Here is a 19,384-nt window from a genome sequence, read left to right on the forward strand (position 1 = left end):
TTGGGGAGAAGGGTTTGGATTCCCTTGATTCGTAACATACCCTTCCCCTTATCGCTGTGGCTTCCCCTTCTGGGCTGATGGGAAAGCGGCTTAGGAAATCGATGTTCCACTGTTCTTGTCCAGAACCAGCTCATTACTCTGGCATTGGTATCTTTTCATTAAAAAACTCAACCAGGTCAGGGGAGAGTGATCTGGGATTAGACTTAATTTTCTGCCAGCCAGGTAAAATCAAAAATGGGTGACTGCCCACTTTATGGCCAAAGCTTCCAATTCCAAAGTAGCATAAGACTGTTCCCTGGGAAAGAGTTTCCTGCTTGTATAGAAAAAACGGTGCTTGACTCCCTCATACTCTTGTGAGAGTATCACTCCTAACCCGACCTTAGAAGCATTGGTTTGTAATAAAAACTCTTAGTTAACGCCTGACATTTTAAGGATGTGTTTGTTACAGAGGATGTTCTTAAGGCCATTGAAACTTTCATGATCTTCCCTGTTCCAAGTCAATTTCTGGGGCTGGGGATTTTTCAATTTGTCAGTTAGATGGGGGTGAGGCTTGAATAGCATGAGGCCAGTGGAGAGAAATCGAATGGAGCTGAAGAAACCCTTACATGCCAGATACTGGGGAATTCCCTCAGGTCATTTATTTATTTATTAAATTTATATAGCGTGCAGGCAGCCCAGGGGCATTGTGGCACTGTTACCTGCAAGGAAGACTTAGTTACAATGTGAGCAGGTTGTGCCTTGGGTTACAGTAAGGCAGTGACCTGTGATCAGATATATCACATAATACATCATACAATACAATTATGAGGGCTAGGCCATGTAATTGTTAGTGAGGGTTCAGAGCGCAGGGAGCTAGGGAGGGTGTTCCAGTGTACGGCAGCGAGGTACGGGAAACTGGAGCCCCCTGCTCTGGTCCTTTTTACCCTGGGTACTGAGAGCATGCTGGCATAGGGTGATCTAGTGGGTCTTGTGGAGGAGACCAGGTGGATCCTCTGCGAAAGGTACATTGGGGCGGCAAGATGGACACATTTGTGGGTGATGCTTAGAGCCTTGAATAGGATCCTCTCCTTTATGGGGAGCCAGTGGGAAGCTTTTCTGGCAGCGGTGATGTGCTCTCTCTTGGCAATGCCTTGTGCAGCGCGTAGGGCACTGTTCTGTATTACTTGGAGCTTCTCAAGATTTTTGTTGGAGGTCCCAAGGAAAAGAATATTGCAGTAATCAAGTCGCGAGCCGGTTATGGCCCTGGCTATGTTAGTGCAGGTGTCTTTTGACAGATAAGGTCTTATTGCGTTAAGGAGTTTTGCATGGTAAGCGGCCGAGGAGGCAATGGCGTTTACTTGTCTGGTCATGGATAGATTGGAGTCTAAGTAGACGCCTAGTGTTTTTACCGTGTCAAGTACTGGGATCGTGATTGAGTCAATGGTGAAATGGCTGAACTGAGCGTCAAGTTTCTTGATGGTGTCAGGGGAGCCTACGAGTAGGAGCTCAGTTTTGTTGGAGTTAAGGCAGAGGCCGTTGATAGCCATCCACATTTGAATTGTGTTGTAGATGTTGTTGAGGGTAGCAGAGTCCGTGTCATAGTCGCCTGTCAGAGTGAGAAGGATCTGTGTGTCGTCGGCGTAGTTGGTGTAAGAGATGCCCATGGCGTCAAGGATGAGGAAGAGGGGGCGGGTGAAGATGTTGTAGAGGGTGGGGGAGAGGCAGGAGCCTTGGGGCACCCCACATAGCATGATAGAGGGTGATGCAGTGGCTAGGTCAGAGAAGACCTGCATGGTCCTGACTTGGAGGAAGGAGGTGATCCATGTAATGGCTTCTTGAGAGAAGTTGGCTGTGGAGGAGAGGTGGTGGCAGAGGATGTCGTGGTCTACAAGATCAAAAGCTGCCGACAGATCCAGGAGAAGGAGCAAGACAGGTTTGCCTTGGTCCCTTGCGTCGTCCATTTGGTTTTTTAGGTCGAGTAGGGCGGTCTCTGTCCCATGCCTAGGGCGAAAGCCGGATTGTCTCAGTCCAAGGAGGTTCTCTTCTTCGAGGAAGTGCTGGACCTGCAGGTAGGCTGCTTTGTCTAGAATCTTGAGGAGGAAAGGGACAGTGGTGATGGGGCGGTAGTTATTAGGGGAGGTGGGGTCAAGTGTGGGTTTCTTTATGAGGGGTCGGACCCATGCTTCCTTTAGGCAGGCGGGGACTCTCCCAGTGGTGAAGGAGGCGTTGACGAAGGCTGTTAGAAAAGGGGCCAAGGTGTCTGCGCATCATCATCCAAACAGAACATGGACAACTCAACTAACAGGGGGAAATAATGAAAATAAGCAAAAGACAGAGTTTTGAAACTAGGATCAATATGAGCAAAAAGTAAACTGTTAATAGCAACAAATGCCCCCCTCACTTACTTCAGACATAGGTTCTCTTAAAAAATATACATATCTTCAGGATAAATGTCAAGATTTGCAGAACCGGTTCAGAAGAGACAATGTAAAGATCAAGTACCTTAAATATGGAGTGAAGGCGTGGAATGTTCTGGACTCTGTCATAAGAATTTTCCACCTGGTGCATCCAAAGAAAATAATGTCTTAGATATCCAAACTGACAGGGCTCAAAGGGTTGGTCATTCAAAGAAGGACTGATACATACCTCTGAGGGATGTTCTTCTAAGGCTTCACAATTTTAGAATTCAAGAAAAAATATTGTTGACCTCATGACCACAAAACCACTTATAGTTTTCAGGAGGCCCGAGCTAACTTTTTCAAAACATTTCTTCCATCAATCACCTTAGCAAGCGAAGCCTAATATAGATATTTTGCATTAAAAGAAGCTTTGCTGCAGGTGGGTGTTTCCATTTGGCATTTCATTGTGTTGGAACAACTGAGATATCTCTGTCTATATCAAAGATGAAGGCCTGCGACCTCTGAGTTATGGTTCCCCGAGACGCTCAGACAGATGAGATAGATCCTCCTGGTTGGATCTGGTTGCCTCCACATCACAAAGTCAAGATTCTTGGCCGACTATTAAGTGAAGACAGTCAGGGGAACCCAATCTCCAGTCTGCACCAGACTACTGCACTGTACATTTTTGTTCTCTCTTTTTCTATGGCATGATACATAAATGGACTTGGGGGTTCACCCTTTGACAATGCCAGCAGCCTGATCTTGTCAGGTGGAGGTGGGAACCCCATTTTCCAGCAGGGTGGGAGGCATCCAGAGTCAGCCCTAGTGCAAGTGGCAGACTCAACCATGCGCACACCACTTCATTCACCCCGCCCCAGTACCAGTATTTTTGTCTGCAGATCCTGTCTCTAGCCTTGCTTAATACCTCAGATATTAGACGTCCATGACCAAATGATAATGATGTGTTATTATATAGCATTTACGCTTAAGCACTTTACGTAGAAGAAATATACACCCAATATCACCCAACCTGTGTTGGTACCCATTTATCAACCTCAGAAGGATGAAAAGCTGAGTTGAGGTATTTAAGAACAGACTAAATCAGTGACTCACCCTCTGAAGTGTGCCTGAAATAAAACCTTTAATGAGTCTAGCAATTATTGTATAGAATTCCAGAAAGACACATATTTTGGCATTCCTATTCTTTCTCATTTAGGGTCAGTGCTGAAATTGTTAGACTTGTGGCACTCCTGTTCACAAGGGAGACTCCAGAGGTCGCAAGGGAGACCTCAGAGGTCGCACTTGCGACCTCTGGCGACCCCCAAATGACGCCCCTGCAAAACGGTGGCACTCCACATCACGGAGAGCCCGAGCCGCACAAGACAACCACCCTGGTAGGGGTAAAATCCAAGGACCTTGAAGGGAAACCATGATACACCAGTCCCACAGCACCCAAAAGGACCCCTAGACCACTGGGGAACAAAAAAGGGAGAAGGACCTACCCTCCCTAAAACAACTTACTGTGAGACCCCATGGAGTGGGGGCCATGCAAGACAGACATGAACATTGTCCTTCCCAGGCAGCCAACCTCAGTACGTGATGAGCCCTCTTTTGAGGAATTTTTGCTGCAACCACATGGCCTGGGTGGAGAAGACAGAGACAGACTGACAAGGGAGAGCCATCTGATCTCAGCAAGAGCAGGGGATTTATGCAGGGTGGGTTCTTTGGGTGAGGTCAGGGGTGGAGATGCAGGATGACCAAGACACCAGCAGGACGAAGGAGGGGGCAGCGGCGTGTGAAGTTGATTCATGAAGAGGTATTAACTTAGAAGTCCAGCAATGTGAGTGTGCATGTTTGGGCGACAAGTGAGAAGAGAGGTTATTGTAAGGAGTAACTGTGATTTAAATGGTACAAGGTGAAAGTAGGATGAGGATTTGGTAGGAGGAGAGCAGTAGTGGGAGAAGGGGAGTAGTAGTGTGGATGAGGGGAGTAGTAGTGTAGAGGAAGGAAGTAGTAGAGAAAGGAGGAGGAATGAAGTAGAATGGCAAGAGACGTAACATTAAAGGGTGGTGGCGAGATCAGGAGGAGTGAAATATTGAAGGGCCATCAGGAAGGAAGGTTGAGTATGCAGGAAGTAGCTAGATTAAAGAGGGGGAGGTACGAGAGCACGTTCAAAGGATATCCTGACTCCAACCAGAGTAAGTGCAATGCACTATCCAAATTCCTATTAGAACACTAACCATGGCTAGGGTAGGGACACTTAGGAAGTCCATGAAGGAGATTAGACAGCCAGCTTCTTAAGAGTATAATCTGTAATGTAAGACAGTTTTAGACAGCAGGGGAGGGGTTAACATTCAGTAGCATTAACCAGGGATTATGGAGGCCTGGGCTAGGGAGGAGGATCACATTGACACAAAGGAGATAGGGATGGCCTTATGCCCCCCCAAATACAAAATAAAAACCCTGAAGTGTCTCTATGACTCACCGTGATTTTTGTTCTATCTGTGACCCGGATGAAAGGTTTTTGTTGATGAGTTGCACCTATATGGGAGAATGAGGGAATCCTGCGGAGGGTAAGGGTGTGGGTGTTTTCTCCCATTGGCCCAGTCTTTCCTTCTTGCCTGCTGTCAGTGTGCTGCTGAAGCCCTGCCCCCACTGAATAAGATATGCTGCATCCCCCCACACGGGTGAAGCCTGCGGGGTGTAAGGGTGCAGGTGTTTGCTTCCGTTGGGTGTTCGCGCCCATGGTCTGAAAAGCTGCCTGTCAGTGAGAACGTAAGAGGATATGGAGTGGCTGATTCTCAGTAACGGATTGTAGCTGGCACACGTGTAGTGGAGTAGACTTTTGCTGCGTCTGAGCTGGAGCGGCGGGCTCACAGGGTCAGAGCCTAACCAAGGCATAAGTTGAGAGTTTCCTGACATAACATTACTGCATTGACTTGGATCCCCAGTCTCATCCCGGGTGAATTGGCACAGTGGAACAGAAGCGGGAACTAGCGGGCTCAGTGAACATTAAATGGAAGAGCCATTTTTCTACGCGCTTTGGATGAGCACACTAATTTCGAATCTGTGCCCATTTCTCACGGAAAAATTCTGCTAGTAAAAAGAAAAGGGAAAATAATCCCCCAAGCTTCTGGCCGTGCAGTCCCATTGGCTATCAAATGCAGTGGAGAGCCCAGCTCAGGCCAGCCCAGCCTAGTCTAGCCTAGTGAATGACAAAATAAAGTCTTTTTGCAATTCCCACCTTCTCATTATGGAAATCAACTACTTCCTGGGCTCATTTGACCCTTCCTCCACAGTGAGCTTGCAGGGAGTGGGGAATGTATTAGAGGATTCTGCCGACGCCTCAATTTCTGTAATAAGGGAGGCGGATGAACCTGTTGGAACTGCTGATCCATGTCACTTCCCTGAAAGTGAGGGGTCAGCACCTCTCCTTGTACCCAGTGATGCTCCCCTTGGGTCCCTTGCATGGGGACCACTGTCCCTGTCTTTTCTGAATATGGTATGTTTACTCCTACACCTGTCCCCATCGGCTGTACACTGCTGGTAACCCATTCCACCACAGTGGTTTCAGATCTTGCAGCTCCCCATTTACTCCAACAATCCATTAACCCTCATATCCACTTTATTGTGACATCTGCGATTCCTGAGACTTTGGAGACTGCTGTGACAGGGGATAATACAACGAAACCTGCGGCGTCCATGATGCCTACACCAATGATGTCCCCATCTGAATAATCCCCCTGTCCTGTAAAACTGACAAAACAAGTTCCAGAGGTGTTGGGATCTCTTAAAAGTCAAATGCAGGGTGAGAGATCACCTGGGTTTTTAAACAGAGGAGTTGGAGAAATGGGATTTTTGGAAGTATTGGTGGGGACATTAGTGGGGGCCACTGTCAAAATCCTGCCAGACATATATAATATAATATAGAAATTAATTCTATACAGTGATAAGAAAAAAACATATTTGATCAAATCCAGGGCAGATTTTTGGATTTGTAAGACTGTTGTCATTCTGGTTTGAGCTGAATCTTTAATTTCTCCTCTTTATAGGGTGTTTGAAATTATAAATGTGATGATCCCGGTTTTTATGTTTATGTCCATGTACTGGTCATATATCTTGTGTTGTATTGTATTTAAAATTATTAAACATATAAATAAAAAAAATTAAAAAATCCAGCCAGACAAAAGATACCGTGGCCCTCCCTTTCCCTGCAAGGAACGAGCGAATGTTTCATCAACCTATTTAAAAGGGATCGGCACACCGCCATGTTTATGCCAGTGCAATAGCGTTCTGGCTGAGATTTTCCAACTCAAAAAACTTCACCCTTGTACATGTCCCTAGCGATCTGGATATTTTTTGGAACTTTTTTAACCCTTTTTGGTGTTTGAATTGTCCGCGGATGGAGCGGCTGTACGCAAAGCACTCCCCAGCACCCCTATAAAAGGCCACACCCCAGAGCTGCTTCTCATTCTGTTTATGGAGTTCCAGGACAGACACTGCTCCACATTGCTGGATTAATATTCTGCAGATTGCTGACTTTTCTGTGCCTCCTGACACCATTGAAGATGGCAATCATAGCTACTGCTGCTCCTGCTGGTGCTAGTTCTGCCTCAGAACCACCCCGACCCCCTCCACTACCACCACCTCCCCAAGGGCCTGGAGAGGGGAACAGGTGTGAAGATGCAGACAGTGATGGAGAGGATTACGAGATTGAGGTAGTGGAAGTCCCTACTACTAGCAGCCCCTGTGGATCTTGGGTGTGGAGGCTGTTTACCACCGTTGGAGGGGTACCCAAAGCTCGTGCACACAAGGTGCGCTGCACTGAGTGCCAGATGGTGCTCAGTCATGGCAAACCGAGTTTGTACAGTTACGGTACTACCTCCATGCGGCAACACCTAAAATCGTTCCACACGCGGCAATTCGCAAGGTCGTCCACTGCAATAAAAATATTAGGTTGAGTTCCTCTGCAGCAATCTCTGTTTCTGCTCATGCTACCACAAGAGACACTCCTGTGGGGCAGCGCATCCCTGAACCAGCCTCGCAGGCCATATGTGATGCTGTAGACCCTTGCCTCTTGAGCGTCACAATATTGTGTATGCACTCCGACGTGGTACTCTGCAGGGGGGAGACACTTCAATGTGCTTTTGAGGCTATGTTCCGGGAGCATGAGAAAGTCTGCCACCTACCTGATCAAGGCCCACCCAACATCTTCCTCTCTCCACCTGCCCATTCTTATCCCAGTGGTTGGTGCCCCTTCCTTGGCCTCCCTTCCCTTCCTTTCCTTATGTGTCTTGTTAAAAAAAACAAAAACAAAACCCAACTAAAAAAAAACAAAAAAAAGGTTCTTTTCAGAGCCGCCTTTCAAAGTCAATGAAATGCTGCAGGGCCCTGTACATTTTTAAAAGTCTGCGGACAGTCAGCAGACATTAACATTTTTGGGGTTCTGCGCTATCAAAACCATTGCGCTCTTCTCTGGGAGAAAGTGGTGGCTCTGAAAAGCCTTTTTGTATTTTTTGTTGTGTTTTGAAATCTTCAAGTGGTCAACACCTACTGGAAAAAGGATTGCTATAATTCCGAAAAGGGTCGTAATGCATTCTGTATATTTCACAGAAAAATCAGATTCCCAGCATGAGTAAGATGTACTCCATCGCTGCGAAAAATGTGTGTGCTACGAAACATAATATTTTCTTTGTGAAAAGAGGACATACCAACATCTCGCAAAAAAACGCAAACAGCCTTGTTCACATTGCGCCTCGCTTTCTCCATTTGTGGACCAAATGAAGAATCACGCAGCCACATTTGTTTCTGCACAATACGAGAAATAATCACTCAGAAGTTTGGAAACGTGTCCATGAATTTACCAAGTCCTTCTTTAATTGCAAATTGAGATCCAGAGACATGTCCTAAACTGTCCCCTCCACAATGAATAATAATAATGTCTGGATGACAGTGTGTCATCAAAGTGGCACAAAGAGGAACCAAATCTAACCACTTCATTCCACACACTCCATGCCAGTGCACAATCACATGAGGAAATCCAAGACCTGCAGCCACTCCACAGCGATCTGCATGCACCTCCAACCAATTTATCCACGAGTCACCCAAGATCCAGACAATCAGCCTTCTGAAAGACACAGCCATAGCTATCTGCTCTCCTCTCATGAAACAGACTTTCTGCCCAAGTTACACATCACACCCAGTAAACCTTATTGACCAATCCCTTGACCTGCACGGTCTCATTTGCATGCCTCTCAGCCTCAAAATCCCAGTATGTGATACGCGCTGTTTTGAGGCTTTTTTCAGACTTTGTCTGCTACATGACTTCACAACAACTTTCTCATTGATTTCTGAATATTACTAAGAAATATTGCATGACCAACATCTGTGAAAATCATTCCTTCACAAAAAAATTGCACCATCTTCCAAAAGATTCTCATTTTGGAATGATGACATGCCTACAGAATACATAAAACAAGATAGGCCTTCTTCCCTTTCCACTTCACTCTCTGCACCATTCCCTCATTGGCTACTGTTAAACAGTCAGACAACCATCCACCTGTAACGCTCACCTGATTCCCGTAGAGGCGCCGGTCTTGACTGGGCGTATACCGTATCTGCAAAGGTGATGTGTAACACACGGCTGGCTCTTTGGGCTGGACCTCTGTGCACTGTATGTCTGACTTGAAGGGTAAGATGTCTGCAGATAGAAAATATGGGATTAAGGAACTGGGTTATTCAATGTCTCTCTCTTCTTCCCTTTCTCTTCTCCTGTAGAACCCCAAAGGTTAACGCTCTCACCTTAGGTAAGTGAACACCGTGCTCTCCATCTGCCTCGGGGCAGGGTGCTGTAACCAGTTTCTTCACTGGATAAGGGGAGCAGGCCTCTTGACTTCAGAGGACTGCTGTCCGTCGTTTACTGCACGAACGGTAAGTTTCGAGTAATTCTAATGTCTTTAAAGTCTTTAGTAATGATGTTTCTTGTTTTGCAGGGTTCCGGCGATGGCGGATGATGGGCTGAAGTGAGTTGAAGATGGAGCCCGTGTGATGAATAGAAGCGCCTGGAAGCACGTAAGTAAGCGCTTGTTGCCTGCTTCACGATGCGCTCTAACTGTCTTTTTATTTTGCAGGTACAAGTTCGGAGCGGCTGCAGGGTGCCGGAATACCCACTGGGTTGGATGTGGAAAGGAGTAATGGCACGTGAGTATTAAAGTCCCCCAATGTCTTTAAACGCACCTTGTTTTGTCTTTCAGATGCGGGATGCAGCGCCGAAGGCCTCCGGAGCGTGCGAAGAGTTGGTAAGCTTTTGTCTTTCAGATGCCGGAATGCAGTGTGAAGACCTCCGGAGCGCACAAAGAGTAGGTAAGCCTTTGTCTTTCAGATGCCGGAATGCAGCGCGAGGCGTTGGTGACAGCGGATGGACCAGGTAAGTGAAGAGCTGTCACTGAAGACCGTAATGCTAACCTGTTCTTTCTTGTCTTTATAGGTGTTGCTGAAGACTGGATTCAGGATGGTAAGCCTTTTTCCTTAGGCCCAGGATCAGATGCAGAAGACACGATGAGCGTTCTGCTGCAGAGGATGCAGAATAACGCAAAGCAAGATTCATCCATCGGGTGTGGTTTAAATAGCCTCCTGTAGTGCTTAGGTGTCTCCTTCCACAGCCACGCCTAGGTAAGAAAAGAGTTCCTGCTTTCCAGAAGAGTTCCAGTGTTCTGAATCTAGGGAGTGGCTCCTGCCCCACCCAACAGGAAAAGTAGTTCCAAACAGAAGAGGATCAGAGGCTCAACTGGCAGGCAAGTAAGCAGCATGGTCTGCTGCAGGTACGTCCACCCAAGCATTATGAGCCCGGCGCTTCCAGCGCTGGGACTGGGCATATTTATGAGCCTGGTGCCACTGGCGCCAGGACTGGGTCCAAAAGGTCCCAATTGGGACTGGTTGGCACTCGGAACCTGGGTTATGGATCTGCTTCCAAGGGAGTTGGGAAAACCCTGACCTTTTGGAAGCAGAGATCATGACAGTACCCCCCCTCAAGGCCCCTCCCAAACCGGGCTTCTCCGGGGTTTTGGCTTGTCAGGAAATGTTCGGTGAAATCTTTTGATTAGGCGAGGAGCGTGGACATATTCAGCAGGTTCCCAGGATCTCTCTTGGGGGCCGTAGCCTTTCCAGTCAATTAGGTAAAATAGTTTAGATTTGGAGATCTTGGAGTCCAGAATGCTTTTGACTTCAAACTCGAGTTCTCCATCAACTAGGATAGGTTTTGGAGATTTAGTTAGTCGGGTTTGAGGTTGCACGGGTTTTAATAGAGAGACGTGGAAGACCGGATGTATCTTCATGTGCGGGGGCAAGTCCAACTTGACCGCTACTGGGTTTACTATGGTAGTGATGGAATAGGGACCAAGGTATCTTGGGTTGAATGTGCGTGGCCCTTTTAGAGGTAGATATTTGGTGGATAACCAGACTTGATCCCCTACTTGATATTGAGGGGCTTCCTTCCGATGTTGATCTGCTCCTTTCTTGTATTGTTCTTTAGCCCTTTGAAGGTGAGAAACAGCTTCCTTAAAGGCTTGGGTGATTGTAGAATGCAGGTAGTCTACTGCTGGTGTTTCAAGCTCTTGGAGGGGATCCAACTCCGAGGTTCGAGGGGGACTGCCGTACAAAAGAAAAAACGGGGTTTTCCCAGTTCCCGAATGGACAGAGTTATTGTAGGCATATTCGGCTATCCAAAGGATGTCTTTCCAAGTTTTTTCAGTTTGTTGCAGCATGCAGCGTAAATACTGTTCCAGAGTTTGATTGGTCCTCTCGGTTTGTCCGTCGGTCTGAGGGTGGTGACTGGTCGATAGTCTCACATCAATTTGAGCCTACCGACAGCAACTTCGCCAAAAATGAGAAATAAATTGACTACCTCGATCCGAAATTAGAACCGAAGGAAAACCGTGCAGTCGGACGATGTTTTCGAGAAATTCTCGGGCCAGAGTTGCTGCTGTTGGCAAGCCTTTGAGCGGAATGAAATGCGCCATCATGGAGAATAAGTCCACGATTACTAGAATCGTATTGTATCCGGAGCATGGAGGTAGATCGGTGATGAAGTCCATAGAAAGCGTATGCCAAGGGCGAGGTGGGATGTCAATAGGGCGTAAGAGGCCTGCTGGTCTTTCCTTTTGACTCTTGTTTTGGGCGCATACTCCACAGGACATTATAAAGTCTCTGATATCTTTTTTCCAAGACGGCCACCAGAAGTAGCGCTTGATCTTTTCTGAGGTCTTGGCCATACCGGGATGTCCTTCCATTAAAGAATCGTGATAACAAGAGATTACTTTTTTCTGTAAATCTGTGCTGGGTAGGTATAATCGTTCTTGGAAATACAATAAGTTGTCCTTTACTGCAAAGTCCTTTCCCTGCAGATGCCAATTCTGTATGTCTGCTGGAGTTACAAGTTGCCTGGCCTTATCCTTAACTTCCTCTATGGATTCTGTGGCGATTACACCCAGAATTCTTTGTTCGGGAATGATTGGTACAGGTTTAGGGTTGATCAAGTGTTCTTCCACTCCCATCCGAGAAAGGGCATCAGCTTTACCGTTCTTTGTACCAGGTCGATAGGTAATTATGAAGTCAAACTCGGCAAAGAATAATGCCCAACGGAGTTGTCTAGAGGATTGGGCTTTTGCGGTTTTCAAATATTGCAGGTTTCGGTGATCCGTAATCACAGTAACGGTGTGTCGGGCCCCCAGCAGATAATGCCGCCAAGCCTTAAAGGCAGACTTGATAGCCAGAAACTCCTTGTCAGTAATCATGTAATTCATTTCAGGAGGCGAGAATTTGCGGGACCAAAATGCCACGGGATGCAACTGATTGGTTACCGGGTCCTTTTGTGATAAAACTGCTCCATGGCAAGGCTTGAAGCATCAGTTTCCACGATGTAGGGGAGTTCGGGGCGAGGGTGTTTTAAGATTGGTGCAGAGATAAATTTAGTCTTCAAATCCTGGAAAGCTTGTTCCGCCTCGGTAGACCATTCAAAACGTTTGTTTTTCTTTAACAAGGCAGTGATGGGCTGGACTATTCGAGAGAATTCGGGGATAAACCTGCGGTAAAAGTTAGCGAAGCCTAACATGCTTTGCACACCTTTTACGGAGGATGGTGATGGCCATTTGAGAACTGCATCGACCTTCTTTGAATCCATACGCACTCCGCCAGGTGATAATATGAATCCCAAGAATTCAACTTCAGTCACGTTGAAAACACATTTTTCCAACTTAGCGAAAAGTTTGTGTTGACGCAATCTTTCGAGGACCATTTTCACGTGTTTCCGATGTTCAGATTCCGATGAAGAATAAACGAGGATGTCGTCAATGTAAACAACAACACACACATCTATGAGCTCTCTGAGGACATCGTTCATAAAATATTGAAAGGCGGCCGGGGCATTGCAAAGTCCGAAGGGCATGACCTGATATTCAAATAGTCCATACTTGGTGCGGAAGGCCGTCTTCCATTCATCGCCCTCTTTTACTCGTACCAAGTGGTAAGCTCCTCTAAGATCCAGCTTTGTATATATGCATGCCTTTCTGACTTGGTCCAGGAGTTCAGGGATCAAAGGTAACGGATATCTATTCTTAAAGGTGATCTGGTTCAGGGAGCGATAATCTATACAAGTTCTAAGGTCTCCTTCCTTTTTTGGAACGAAGAACAAAGCTGAAGAAGCAGGGGACTTGGAAGGACGAATAAACCCATTTGCCAGGTATTGATCCAGGTATTGTCGAAGGTGAAGGTTCTCAGGCTCGGTGAGGGCATAAATTCTACTACAAGGAGGAGTAGATCCAGGTATCAGGTCTATCTGGCAGTCATAAGACCTATGAGGAGGTAGAGAGTTAGCCTGATCCTTCCGGAAAACATCTTGGTATTCTAGGTATTCGGGAGGTAACTGGGGAGTCTCTGAAGAAATTGCTGCCAGTGCAACACCAGGTGGAGGGTGACAAGTAGAGACACATTCTGGAAACTGGACCGTTCTTGCTCGCCAATCGATCAGAGGATTGTGTTTCTCTAACCAAGGTATTCCTAGAATAATCTGAAACTGAGGGGCCTTGATCACATCGAACACGATCTTCTCATGGTGTCCATCTTGACTTACTAGCGTCACCTCTTGAGTGGTATGCGTTACTGGCCCGGAGGCTATCTCCGTACCATCCACCGTAGTAATGACGTCCTTTACAGCCTTGGGACAAAGAGTTAGATTCATCCTCAAAACCATTTCATGATCCACATAATTGCCGATGGCACCGCTGTCGACGTAAGCTTCAATTGCATGTAATCGATCCGGATTATCAGGGCTAATGAGGACCATAGGTATCACGAAATGCGAGGTCACGGAACTGGTTTTCACGCTCGGCAAGAGGACCTCTATTCTTGTCGGGCGAGGTCGTTTCCCTGCTCAGAGTTTGTAACTTTGGTAACTGCAGCTCCTACTGCCTTCTTGGCAGGTTTCACCGGACAGTCTCGAAGAAAGTGCCCTGAGTTTCCGCAATAGAGGCATAATTGCAACTGTTTTCTCCTTTCCCGCTCCTTTTGTGTTAGAGGACCTTTCAGACCCCCTATTTGCATGGGTTCCCCGAAGTCTACTCCTTTGGAAGAAGTTGGCGGTTTGGAAAATACTCGAGCATCAAACTTGGAACGATCGGCCTTCCTGTTCTGCAGTCTGTGATCTATTTGAACGACTAAGTCTATATAGTCCGAACAATCTTGTGGGGGATTCACTACTTGGGCTAACACATCTTTGAGCTCTCCACGTAGACCTCTATAAAACAGCGTAATCCTTTTGTCCTCAGGCCATTGAGTTTCCACTATCAGTCTGTTGAAAGACGCAATATAAGCCAAAAGGTCTTGATTACCTTGTCGCAACGAAAGAAGCTCATTGTCCAAGGCCTGCCCCTGTGAATGTCTTGCGAACAGTTTTTCCATACTGAGCTGAAAAGCTTGAAAATCATGGAGGACCGGATCATCTTGATTTACTAGAGGGATCGACCAGTCTGCCGCATTGCCACTAAGGTACGAAAGCACGAAAGCTACTTTTGCTTGATCAGTTGGAAAGGCTGCTGGCCGGCATAAGAAATGCAACCGGCACTGATTGATAAATACTGCAAACCTCTTTGGGTCACCAGAAAATCGTTCGGGCGGAGCCAGAGGTACATTCCCAGGTAGGTTGATCTGCACTGGATTCATAGAGGATGTAGAAGGAAGATTTCCCCCAGATGCGGGTAACGGGGTCTGTCCGGCTTGTGACTGTAGCAATTGTCTAGCGAGATCATCTGTTCGCTCCTTGGAAATAATCAGTTCCCTTCTTAGAGCGTTCGTTTCCTGACGGGCTGCATGCACTTCTGCCCTTAGTTCCCCAAGTAACTGGGCTAGCTGGTCGGTATCCGAGGTTTCCATAGCGCCTGGACGGGAGTTTTGTGGTAGGCTTTGCGTTCTGTAACGCTCACCTGATTCCCGTAGAGGCGCCGGTCTTGACTGGGCGTATACCGTATCTGCAAAGGTGATGTGTAACACACGGCTGGCTCTTTGGGCTGGACCTCTGTGCACTGTATGTCTGACTTGAAGGGTAAGATGTCTGCAGATAGAAAATATGGGATTAAGGAACTGGGTTATTGAATGTCTCTCTCTTCTTCCCTTTCTCTTCTCCTGTAGAACCCCAAAGGTTAACGCTCTCACCTTAGGTAAGTGAACGCCGTGCTCTCCATCTGCCTCGGGGCAGGGTGCTGTAACCAGTTTCTTCACTGGATAAGGGGAGCAGGCCTCTTGACTTCAGAGGACTGCTGTCCGTCGTTTACTGCACGAACGGTAAGTTTCGAGTAATTCTAATGTCTTTAAAGTCTTTAGTAATGGTGTTTCTTGTTTTGCAGGGTTCCGGCGATGGCGGATGACGGGCTGAAGTGAGTTGAAGATGGAGCCCGTGTGATGAATAGAAGCGCCTGGAAGCACGTAAGTAAGCGCTTGTTGCCTGCTTCACGATGCGCTCTAACTGTCTTTTTATTTTGCAGGTACAAGTTCGGAGCGGCTGCAGGGTGCCGGAATACCCACTGGGTTAGATGTGGAAAGGAGTAATGGCACATGAGTATTAAAGTTCCCCAATGTCTTTAAACGCACCTTGTTTTGTCTTTCAGATGCGGGATGCAGCGCCGAAGGCCTCCGGAGCGTGCGAAGAGTTGGTAAACTTTTGTCTTTCAGATGCCGGAATGCAGTGTGAAGACCTCCGGAGCGCACGAAGAGTAGGTAAGCCTTTGTCTTTCAGATGCCGGAATGCAGCGCGAGGCGTTGGTGACAGCCGATGGACCAGGTAAGTGAAGAGCTGTCACTGAAGACCGTAATGCTAACCTGTTCTTTCTTGTCTTTATAGGTGTTGCTGAAGACTGGATTCAGGATGGTAAGCCTTTTTCCTTAGGCCCAGGATCAGATGCAGAAGACACGATGAGCGTTCTGCTGCAGAGGATGCAGAATAACGCAAAGCAAGATTCATCCATCGGGTGTGGTTTAAATAGCCTCCTGTAGTGCTTAGGTGTCTCCTTCCACAGCCACGCCTAGGTAAGAAAAGAGTTCCTGCTTTCCAGAAGAGTTCCAGTGTTCTGAATCTAGGGAGTGGCTCCTGCCCCACCCAACAGGAAAAGTAGTTCCAAACAGAAGAGGATCAGAGGCTCAACTGGCAGGCAAGTAAGCAGCATGGTCTGCTGCAGGTAAGTCCACCCAAGCATTATGAGCCCGGCGCTTCCAGCGCTGGGACTGGGCATATTTATGAGCCTGGTGCCGCTGGCGCCAGGACTGGGTCCAAAAGGTCCCAATTGGGACTGGTTGGCACTCGGAACCTGGGTTATGGATCTGCTTCCAAGGGAGTTGGGAAAACCCTGACCTTTTGGAAGCAGAGATCATGACACCACCAATCTCATCCAAGAACTCTACATCTAACTCTGTCATCACAGTTTAGCACTTTACATGTACTGTTCATCACTCTGAGTACAAGTGTCCTGTGATTGCAAAGTACCTACAGCTAAAACTACTTAAAACTCTTCAAGATTTCTCCTTCCAGATTCAACTACTCTTTTATAAATTCATTTGAACAGGGTGCCTGCCATTCACCCTGCATAATCTGCAAAAAAAGCAAACTCGAATTTCTCCTATCTCCTATAATCAAGTTCACTTACAAATCTGTCTACTTTTCAAATTTTTATTTACCCATATTACTCATTGCAATGTCCAACCTATAATTCTCTTATTTCCTTCTGTCATTTTTACAACCACTTACCCCCTAACACACTATTATAAATTCATAGAATGCACACATAACAGGAGACCAGCTTGTATATTACAAAAGCATTGCAAGTACATAAAATGCATGTATTTAAACAGAATGCCTGACACTTGCCATACTTGCAAAAGCAAACAAATACAAGTGTACATTCAGAACAGTGATAAAGGAATGTGGATAACAAAGTCAAAGAACTGAAAGGTTTCCATGCACTCATGTAGGAAATATCTATGCAGAAATTAAATGAATTGAATTACACACACACAAAACATTTTCCCTTTCAATCTGTATATTTTTCCAAGCTTTCTTTCTTACCCTACTACAACTTCCACTAATCTATTAGCACACTAAACAGTGCAACAGCAACACATACTTTCAAAAGTACAACTCATAGGACACAACTATAAATACTCCACTAACCCCCTTAGCAATGAAACTGATGCTCCAAAATCCCCCTTCATATACAAAGCTATGCAATTTAACACATACAGTACCTATCCCTAGAAAGAAGTCCTTTTACAAATGTAATTAATCTATTCTTCAAGTGAAATTACTGTGACATTAACACACATTTGTACTAACTTTCTTCTTTCACAATTGCAGTGAAGACCACACTCCTGAAAAACAGCAGCGTCTGAAGTACAAGACAGAACCCAGAAGAAACCTACTCTTTGCATCCAACAAAGTAAGTGCAATACTGTCATAATGTTCAAAATGTTACTCAAACACTGTAAAACTCTAGTATTGTAGAACAAACAATTGTATCAACCCCACAGCATTAAATTCTGAAATACTAATTGCACCTCAACAGGTGCACACTTTGTATTGTAATCGCAACACTACTATAGTAACACAAATACGAGAATAGCCTTCCCAACCCGAAGTAACCGCCCATTCAACAATCACACACCTCTACATACATGCCTATCATCATACTCAGACACTCATGAACAATGCACACATACATTGCACAACGTCCCAACACAGACTTTCTATTTTTCTCCGACAGACACCAAGGAATGCCTACCAAAAAGCAACTCCGTAGAAAGCAATGCAAAAATAGAGCAAATCAAAATAAAAGTGTACAAAATAGACATCCACCTCTAGCAGAATGTATTAAAAAAATTCCAACAAAATAGCTAATACAGTCACTAAGTGAAACTAAAGCACTCCTCTTTGAAAATGTAAAACTAAAAAGACAGTTGTTAAAAAGATTGCAGCTACCACTAGTGCTAACACTGCACCTATAAATCTTGATGTAGCCACAAGTAAGCCTACCGAAAAAATGATTTTACAAAAAATGTTCTGCCACAGAGTCCTTCAGAACCTTATAAAAACAGGAGAGAAATCATGTTCAACCCTTAAAACCTACCGCAGAAAACTAATCCTAGAAGCTCTCATAGACAGTGCAATCCTTCTCAAAAGGAAATTATTTATATTAGTTTTAAACAGAATGAAACCACTAACAAAACTAACTACTAAACTACATCAAACAGAATATCAACAAAGATAGCTTCTCCAACATCTGTGCAGGTGAGTGGACTCACACCAACAGCACAGAACCATATTTCAATGAAGAAGCATAGAAACAAATTCAAACAAACCCAATTGCCATACGTAGCAGTGGACATGGGTATGAAAAGATTATTAATACCATCATGGAAGAACAAATGCTGCTCACACAAATATCTCCAGCAAAGTTAGCATCAACTTTCCATTCCACTGAACCAATACATCCACTCTACAAATGGCCATGCACATCAATGTGTAACATAGGCAAAAAATCTTTCACATCTTTATGCCGGTTCCTCAATCAGTATGCGAAAGGCAAAGACAAATTGAAAATAAAACTATTACAAACTATGGACTCCTGTCCAGTTCGCAAATACACAGATCTACAAGCGCATTCATTAGCCTGCATGTCTGGACCTATTTGCAAAAGCACCAACCACCATATCAGAATGATAGCAACACACCATTCAACTGTAATAAATCTCGTTCATAAACGGTACTATGCCAAAAGTCCTGCTTTAGCACTGGCCAATTTAAATAACAATCTTCTACATGGTACAGCCAAAGAACTACTCGAAGAAATAGAACACATCCAGAGAAAATATTTTGGAAGTAAAGCCACTTACAAAATCCAATATCTTTAGAACAGACAAGCAACAACTTTACAGATGGCAACCTTCTACTACACACATACAAAAAAGAAATACTAAAGTTTAAAAGCACATCTGCTGAAGTACCAAACCATGTGTGTGTATGTTGCCGTAAGACTTTTTATAAAAATAGCACAAAAACTGTAGACATAATGTACAAAATAGAAGACAATAAAGATTCCAAGTGGTTCCAATTGGCTCTCTATCTTATAGAAGAAAACAAATATGAAATTACTAACCCCTCAGTACTTTGCAGATAATGCACTGCAAAACTTGACAACAACCAAATAACGTCATGTGCTATCACGTATAACTTGGAATTATTCCCGCTACCAAAACCACTGCAACAACTTAACTTGTATGAGAGCATTATAATTCAAACAGTGCACCCATTTCAAGCAATAATACACCTTCAACAAAAACAGCAAAACTACCTCCATCTGAATTACTGAAAGGCATTCATGGCAAAGTAGTTTATTTTCCATTAGATATTAAAGAAAATGTACACACTCTGGGAGTGCAACTGGCAATAGAACAATCTTTGATTATCCTAG

The sequence above is a fragment of the Ambystoma mexicanum genome, chromosome 9 (assembly GCF_040938575.1).
Source record: "Ambystoma mexicanum isolate Mex_15411 chromosome 9, UKY_AmexF1_1, whole genome shotgun sequence".
Classification (NCBI taxonomy): domain Eukaryota; kingdom Metazoa; phylum Chordata; class Amphibia; order Caudata; family Ambystomatidae; genus Ambystoma; species Ambystoma mexicanum.